Source organism: Gracilinanus agilis, chromosome 6 (genome assembly GCF_016433145.1).
Source record: "Gracilinanus agilis isolate LMUSP501 chromosome 6, AgileGrace, whole genome shotgun sequence".
NCBI classification, from domain to species: domain Eukaryota; kingdom Metazoa; phylum Chordata; class Mammalia; order Didelphimorphia; family Didelphidae; genus Gracilinanus; species Gracilinanus agilis.
Genome location: NC_058135.1, coordinates 289,861,321 through 289,869,727, shown reverse-complemented (window position 1 = coordinate 289,869,727; position 8,407 = coordinate 289,861,321).

Sequence of the window (8,407 nt, the reverse complement as noted above, 5' to 3'; positions counted from 1 at the left end):
AAGGAGGGAATGAGTGAAACCTGGATCCTGCCCCACAGTCTGCTTGCCATGAAGGTAGTCGGGAGGGAGGCCCTCCACAGACCCTTAAAGAGCCCGAGAAGCCAATGCCAGCCACCACGGGCCGGGGCTCCTCCTGGCCTGTGGCTGAACCAGGGAAGGACCCTCCATTGTTTCCTCTATTCACCCTTCACAAGCTGGTCCCTCTTGGTAGTTCCCAGATTTGGTCCAGCCTGGCTGGGCAGCTGCCCCACAGACTTATCTAGCCCAACTTCCCTTGATTCTCAATTCTGAGCTCTTCCCAGAACGTAGGAGGTGCCACAGTGGGGCTTGTGGAGTCAGGATAGCCCGGGGTCAAGTGCTGCTTCAGCCATTCAGAAGCTGAGTGAACCTGGGAAACGAGGGCCGCCTTTGTCTGCCTCATTTTCCTCAAAGGATGAAAGTCTGTGGGCTTCCACAAGGAAAGGCTTCAGGTATAAGATGAGACGGGGGAACCCCCGGGAAGGTGGTTTTCTCTAAAGCGGCTCCCAGGCCTTAAGTCGTCAGGCTATGGCAGGAGGAAGGAGAGCCATTGATGGTCCTATGGGGAGGGTGTCCTTGGATTTGACAAACACTATCTTCAGGCACCTCCACCATGGGCAACCCAAGAACCGTGGTTTGGATAAGTAGGGAGACGGATTTTTTTTTTTTAAATTTTAAACCCTTGTACTTCTGTGTATTGACTTATAGGTGGAAGAGTGGTAAGGGTGGGCAATGGGGGTCAAGTGACTTGCCCAGGGTCACACAGCTGGGAAGTGTCCGAGGCTGGATTCGAACCTAGGACCTCCCATCTCTAGGCCTGGCTCTCCATCCACTGAGCTACCCAGCTGCCCCACAGCTTTTTACTTAGAAGCTTCTGCCTGATTTTTCATTTCTGATGTTAAAGGCAAAGAGCACCCAAGGAGTGGCCAGGGCCATCCCCTCCTCTTGGCTGGCTTACCAGTCATGGCGCACGGGACCCTCTAGAGAAGAGTGTCAGAAGGGCAGGAGAAAAGTCCGACAGCGCCGGCCTACCCTCCCTCGTCGAAGCTCTCTGGACCAGCCACCGCTGGTACTGGGGAGCAGAGGCTGCCCCCGAAGGAAGAGTATTCTGGCAGCTGGAGGGGGGTGGCCTGGCGCAGGGGGCCGGGGGAGGGGAACAAAGGCCCCCCCTTGACGGAGAGGACTAGGGAGCGGCTGGGACGGGGAGGCCGAGCTTGCTTAGCAACCTCCCCTCCTGCCAGGAGCTCCCCGGGAGCACCCCTTTGTCCCAGCGGCTAGGAGTGTGCCCGAGGGGATTTCCAAGGGAATATGCTGGGGTGTCACTGGGCGGGGGGCGGGGGAGGAGGTGGGCGCTTGGTCTCCACGGAGAGGGGTCGTAGCGCCCCCGTCACGGCGGGCCTCAAGGAGCCTTTGCCAAAGCCTGTGCAGGAGGAGGACGAGCCTCCGCCTCCGGGAGGATGCTGACAGTCTCCCGGCCGAGGCCAGTTAGCCGGCTAACAAGACCGGGGTGCGAGGAAGGCCAGGAGCCGCCGACCTTAGAGGAAATGGTCGGGGATGAGTAACTCGGGGGCCTCTTTGATTTCTGAGAGGAAGCTCTGAACCCGGACCTCGCCGTCAGATGTGACGAGTCGCTTGGCAGTTTACGAGCGTATTAAAGCCGGCTTTATGGGAATCCCACAGAATGGCTGGAGACACACCTCCAGGGTTCTCCCCACACCAAAGCCCTCGGCTGTCAAGGCACCAGCCAGCGTGAGCGTCTCAGTTATTTACAGAGTTTGGGGGAAGAAGGCGGGCCCGGTTGGGCCCTGCTGGGTGTCCTGCTCGGGGCCGAGCTGCGAGACGCTTGGCGTCAGGATGGCACGTTAGGCCCGGCAGGGCACGCTGGGCGCCTTGCTGTTTTCATGCTGATTTATCAAGAGGTTGTGAAGTAATTGGCTTCACCTTTCTTGTCCCGAGCCTCCGGCCCGATACACGAGGAGGCGGCCTTCCCCTTCCTGGCTCTGGCCACGAGGCATGCCCGAGAGCCTCTTCTGGCAAAGGGCAGCCTGGCTGCTCTTCTGACCCTTCAGTCCTCCGGAGGGCCGTGTGTGGCGATGCTTCGTGCCCTCGAGCACGGGCCGTGCAGGGCCCGGGACCGGGAAAGACGGTCCCTCTGGCCCAGCCCGGCTACAGGAAGGAGGCAACCCGTCATCTTCACGGAAACTCTCCACCGTCTTGAGAATAGCCTGTCACGCTGGTCCTTGTCATCCCTTGTAACAGGAGCTAATAACAGGTTGGGTGAAAAAATGGGCTTCCTCTGAGCCCCTTTGATGGGCGCGTGTTAGAGGCAGGGCAGCGGGGACGTGACTCACCTCAACATAAGAAAGTTCAATTAGGCGTCAAGGTTCAAGGCGGAGGGGCACAAGTCAACCTCTGGACAGCCTAGACGGCCTCCAGTTTGTACTGCCCTGGGGGAGCCTGGCCAGAGAGACCAGCTGTGTGTCTGTCCACTCTGAGACTCGCCCGTCCGCCTCAGCTGCTCAGCATGGGCGTCCCCTTTGGGCAACCTTCCCTCAAGATCTGATTAAAAAATGGCTGATTGTCTTAGAGCAGGTCTGCGTGGCTCCCCGAGGAGAATCCTGCGTCCCTAGGGGTCCCCTGATCTTGGTCTGGGCTTCTCAGAGACAAAGGAGTGTGCAAGAGTAAGGCCCAGGGGAGCCGCCTCCTCGCTTCTTGATGGTCGGAAGGAATTTGCTTGCCGTGTGGAGGCAGCCAGGGAAAAGCGGGGGAATCTGCCCCGAGAGTAAGAGGGGAAATTTCACTGTAAAGCTGCAGAAGGGGAGGCTCGAGGGGCTCCTGAAAGAAGTCCCTTTGGGAACGTGTGTGCTAGAGAAAGAGGCAGGGCGCGGGGGGAGAAGGGCCACCCGGAGGGCGAAGCCTCAGGTGAGCCGTAACCGCTCCTCCCTCGGCTTTTGAGACCCCGGATGGGGTTGGGGCTGGAGTTCACCCATCGTAAGGGAGGGAGCCTGGTGCTCTGAGCCAGCACCCGTGGGGGACCTTCAGTTTGTCTTTGGACCTCTTCACCGATTGGAGTTCCGGGCTTCGGCCTTCAGCCCGTGGCTTCCGAGGGGAGAAAAGGACCACAAGGGCTGTCCGGCCCCTTCTGGGAGGACTGATGATCAGTCCCTGTTAGGGCCTTTATGAGTATTCACTTAACAGCTGATCTTAGGGACATTCTGACAAAATTCTCCTTAAACTCCCCGAAGACCCAGGCCCAATTCATCCGGCTGTGAATGATTCTCCGCTCTCCATCCCGTAGATTTTGTATCTATTTTCCCATTTTTCTCCGTGTGTATTGTTTCCCAGCACAATGTGACTCCTAAAAGCCAGGGGCCATTGGGTCTGGATGCGCCAAGTGCCCACCATGGTGCCTGGCACACGGTAGGTACCCGCAAATGCGCCCTGGTCCGAAGTGAAGGAAAGAAGAATGCTCAGTTGTGCACGGAGATGGCTTCCTGACCCCATGAGCCTTCCCTGCCTGTGGACAGCTCCTTGGACACCCAAGGGCTCTGGGCCCATGCAGGGGCTCGAGGAGGCCTCTCTCTTCCCTCCCTCCTGGCCTCCCTCTCTCCACTTGGTCGCCATCAAGCCAGGACCTTGAGGCAAGGGCGGCCCCCTGTGCCAACGGAGGGCCTCACCTTGTTGCCAGGCCCCAGTGCCGCCTTCCTCTGGTTCTAACGAGGAGGAGAGGGCAGATTAGGCCAGCTCTGGGCCAGTAGTATCGGCAGCTAACGGGGACCTGGACTCTGTTTTCTTCCTGTCCCAACCTGAGCCGCCGTGGTGGCGGGGAGAAGGTCTTCCTAGGTGTGGAGGGACCTCTTGCATCTTAGAAACAGTTTGAAGAGGCCCTAAAGGCCACCCAGCCCGACCTCTCATTTCACAGAGAGGAAACAAAGCCTGGACGGGGAAGGGACTTGGCCAAGGACACGATGACCCACACGTCGGGCCTGGAATTCAGACCTTGACGTGACTGGATCCAGGGTTCTTTCCTCTTTACTGCGTGGCTTGTAATAAGTAGTTAATCTTCGAGGTGGGCACGTCAGTTGGTTGGACCATTGTGGCGGATCTAAGACGAGAGGCTCTTTGACTTCGTATAAAGAAGCTGTGTTGGTGGTCACAGGCTGTCCGACCAGGCTGCTTCACCATTTTCATTCGGAACGCAGAGACGCTGAGTCAGTTCTCCGTGGCCTCCCGGCAGTTAGAAGTGGGTCAGGGATCCTAATAGCCACCCGGCCCCGATCTGCCCCTGTCGGAGAGCCCCCCGACTCTTGGATGCAGTGAGGCAGCCCCTCGGCTCTTGCTCTCACAGCTCCCTCTCTCAGCTCCCAGCTTTTCCCCCTCTCCATCTCTGCCTCCCTTTGGGTCCCAGGTAAAGCCCCCCCCTTCTACAGGAAGACGTTTCCAACCCCCCACAAAGCCAGTGCCTTCTGCTGCCTCTGCTGATCATTTCCATTTTATCCTGTCTGTAGCTTCCTGGGCGGTTCCACTGGGTGCTCCTTGAGGACGTGGGCTGCTCTGCGCCTCTGTTCATTTAGCAAAGGGTCTGCCGTATTGTACATGCCTAAGAAAGGTTTATTGACTGACTGACTGACCGTCTCTCTTCGCTTCTTTGGCCTGTTATTTTTTTTTTTAACTCCTTACCTTCTGTCATAGAATTGAGTATGAGTTCTAAGGCAAAAGAGTGGCAAGGGGCAAGGGATGGGGTGGCAGTAAGTGACTTGCTCAGGATCACACAGCTAGGAAGTGTCTGAACCCAAGACTTCCTGCCTCTAGACCTGGCATTTTGCCCCGGAGCCACCTCGCTGCCCCTAAATAGTTGTTCACTCATGTCAGACTTCATGACCCCATTTGAGCTTTTTTTTTTTTTTTTTGGCAAAGATATTTGAACAATTTGCCATCTCCTTCTCCAGCTCATTTTCCAGACGAGGATACTGAGGCAAACACAGTTAAGTGACTTGCCCAGGGTCACACAGCTTGTAAGGGTCCGAGGCTGAATTTGAACTTAGGAAGGTGATTTGGCCTATTATTTCCACCCCATGTATTAGCAAGGTTCTGTCCCATAGGATGTTGAGAGAAGATTTCAAACAGATGGACAACTGACAGTCCTAGGATCTAGCTGTGGCTGGTCTCCCAGGGAAGGAAAACAAAGGATTGGGGTGGGGGGAGGAGAGATCCCTTTCCCGAATTTCCTGGGATGGGCCCTCCCACCTCTGTGGGCAGCCCCCGAGAGTAGATGTTCTTGCAGATGCCTGCAGTGTCCTCCGTATCTCTGGTGGGGTGTGTCCTCAGAGCTTAGATCTGGATGCATGTTCCCAGAGTGCAGTAAACAGCAGGTTGATTCAACACTGGGAGGTGTTGGAAAACCCCTTGGGCAGGAGATTTCGAAAGAGATTCAGGTTAGAAAAAACCACCATGGGTGGGGTTCAGGAAGAGGCAGGAGATGGGAAAACTCGGGGACCCAGAGAGTCATGGAGGGACGCAGTGGGGAGAGCCAACAGAGATGGCTGGCACCAGGGCCAGAGCCCTTGGCCGGTGCTTGCGCACAGTAGGACCGCTTTCTGCCCGCCAAGTGTGGCCACACCTTGAACGGAGCGTTCAGTTCAGGACATGTCAGCACCAGCAAGAGGGAGATAGAGCAGAGGGAGTTCAGAGAGGGCCAGGATAAGGCTTCTGCCTTCCCATCTCTCAGGCCCCCACAGTCTGTCCTTGGCTCTGGTGGGCCTAAATTAAACCCTCCCAGGCCAGCATCTGTTCCCTTTCCAGGCACTCTGTGGCATCGGGTGAATTTTTGGTATAAACAAAGGCAAAGGTAGCCGCCATGGCAGAGAGAGATGGGAGTGGAAAGGAAGGAGAGGAAAGGGAGAGTCAAAAGCTGGCTGGAAAGAGAAGCTGGACCAAAGGAGGGGCAGGGAGAAGCCAGAGAGGAATGGAGGAAGGACGAGGAAGAACCCTTTATCTGTGCCAAGGGCAAAAAAGGGGACCCTCTGAAAGGGAGGTAGAGAAGAGGAGGAGTCTGAGGCCGGCCCAGAAAGACCAAGGCAGCAGCCAGGGCGACCCCTGGGGGACATTCGACTCTGCGATGGAAGCAAATCAGAATTGGGTTGTCAGAGTCATCCTCCGCTGAGTGAAGTAGCTGCCAACCAGCTAGGGATGAGAGGTGGAATGGCAGGGCTCGGTGATTCACCCCCATGTTTGTCTCCACCACTCAGAAGCCATGACTCCCCCCCTGCCTTGTGCAGGGTGGGGACCCACCTAACCAGAGTGACAGCTTGGCCTCTCCTGGTTCCACTGATGACAGATGACAGGCTGTGGCATCTTCACCCCACCCACCTCAGCCCCCAAGCCCTTTCCAAAGAGAGCAGTAAACAAGCCATGGGTAGGGGGCAGGGATCACAGACGTGGCCTCTTGGGGTTCCTGCTTGGGGAGTTCTGGTGTGTGTCCCTAGAGGAGACCCTGCCCCAAATGAGGCAGTGTTGACCTTAGCCGGCTCTTCTTTGAGGCTACGGTCAAAAGAACACTGGCGGTCACTGGGGTTTCCAGAAAAACCAAGCCCCGGGGTCCCTCGGAGAGCATCGAGGCCAGCATTCCTGAGAAATGGCTACTCGGCCCACACTCGGACATCCCCACTGATGGGAAGCTCCCCACTTTAGACAGTTTGAATGGTGACAGTGTTCTTCCTTCTACTGAGCTGCCGAAGTGTGCCACCCATTGATCTTGGTTTTGCCCTGTAGGGCCAAGCAAAACAGGGCTCATCCCTCTTCCATCTGACAGCCTTCCAGATGAGTGAAGAGAGCCATACGGTCTGGAGAAGCCACGTAACGAGCCCCGAAACCACCAGACTGTACTATCTGACGGGTCGTAGCGCTCTGGTCCAGGGGGTCGTCGTGAGACTTTAGAACTGCTTGGTGGAGATCCAGGTCCCCCGACCTGTTGGAACAGGAAATGTAATTCATTTGACGTGACTTGTTTTTTTTTGTTTTTTTTTTTGTTTTTTATTTATTTATTTATTTTTAATTTTAAACCCTTAACTTCTGTGTATTGACTGATAGGTGGAAGAGTGGTAAGGGTAGGCAATGGGAGTCAAGTGACTTGCCCAGGGTCACACAGCTGGGAAGTGTCTGAGGCCGGATTTGAACCTAGGACCTCCCGTCTCTAGGCCTAGCTCTCAATCCACTGAGCTACCCAGCTGCCCCCTTGACGTGACTCGTTTTTGATGAACCCCCTGCGCTGCCTTCTCCCTTTCTGAACGCTCCAGAGCCCTCCCTTTAGTGGCGTATTCTAGAACTTTGCCAGGCACCGATGTCAAGCTCCATGGCTTCTACGTAGCTGCAAGAATTCACCACCTCTTCCAACTCCAGCCCCATCCACAGTCCTTTGGAGAGCTCAAGGGCCACCAGCCTGGGAGGAGAAAGAATGGGTTGTTCTCATCAGAATCCCTTGGACGTGTGGAAGTGACCGGTTGATGGTTTGGCTCAAGCGCCCCCATCCGATGGTGTCCAACTATGGAAGAGAATCTCCTCTCTGATCCCATTCATGGTTCCTCCGCGGCTTTCTCGAGGATCTCCACCAGAAGTGGTGGAACCCAAGCTTCACTAGCTGTGTGACCTTGGTCGGGTCAGCTCCCCTTTCTGGGCCTCAGTGTCCTCAGCTGCCAGATGAGAATAATGGCGCTTGCATGCCTCACATGCCATTGGTGAGGAAAGCATCTTGTTGACAGTCACAAGCTCCAGAAATGGGGCACACGATGATTCAAGGCGAGACTAATAACAGGGCTGGCAAGAGTGTCCCATGGATGGCAATCAGCATGGCGAGGGAATTGGGAAGGGAGGTCAAGGAGGTTTAGTGGCAGGGTCTGGGGAGTTCTTGGAGAAGAGAGGTGGGGAAGGGGGGAGCACGAGCGTGGCTTCTTGTGGGGGGGAGGGCTTGGCCTTCCTCTTCTTGGCCCCAGAGGCCAGATCAGGGCTAGCCGGGGCTTTAGATCAGAACATCTCCTTGCCTATGAAGGCTGCTACAGGGTAGAAGATTCCCCTGGGGAGGCCTCCCTGTCACGGGTCTCAGCTGAAGCCTAAATAGATGTCTGTTGAGTTTAATTGGACAATCGCTTGTTGGGGAAGCCAAAGATAGAGGATTCCTGTTCAGGGCAGGTGGATTCTTTCATGGGTTCCTCTTTGCCCAATTCCCTTAGCTTTGTTATTACTCTTCATTAAAACACCTACCTTCCATATTAGAAGTGATTAAGTATTGATTCCGAGGCAGAGAAGAGCAGTAAGGGCTAGGGAACTGGTGTTAAGTGACTTGCCCAGGGTCACCCAGCTAGGAAGTTCTTAGACCAGATTTGAACCTGGGACC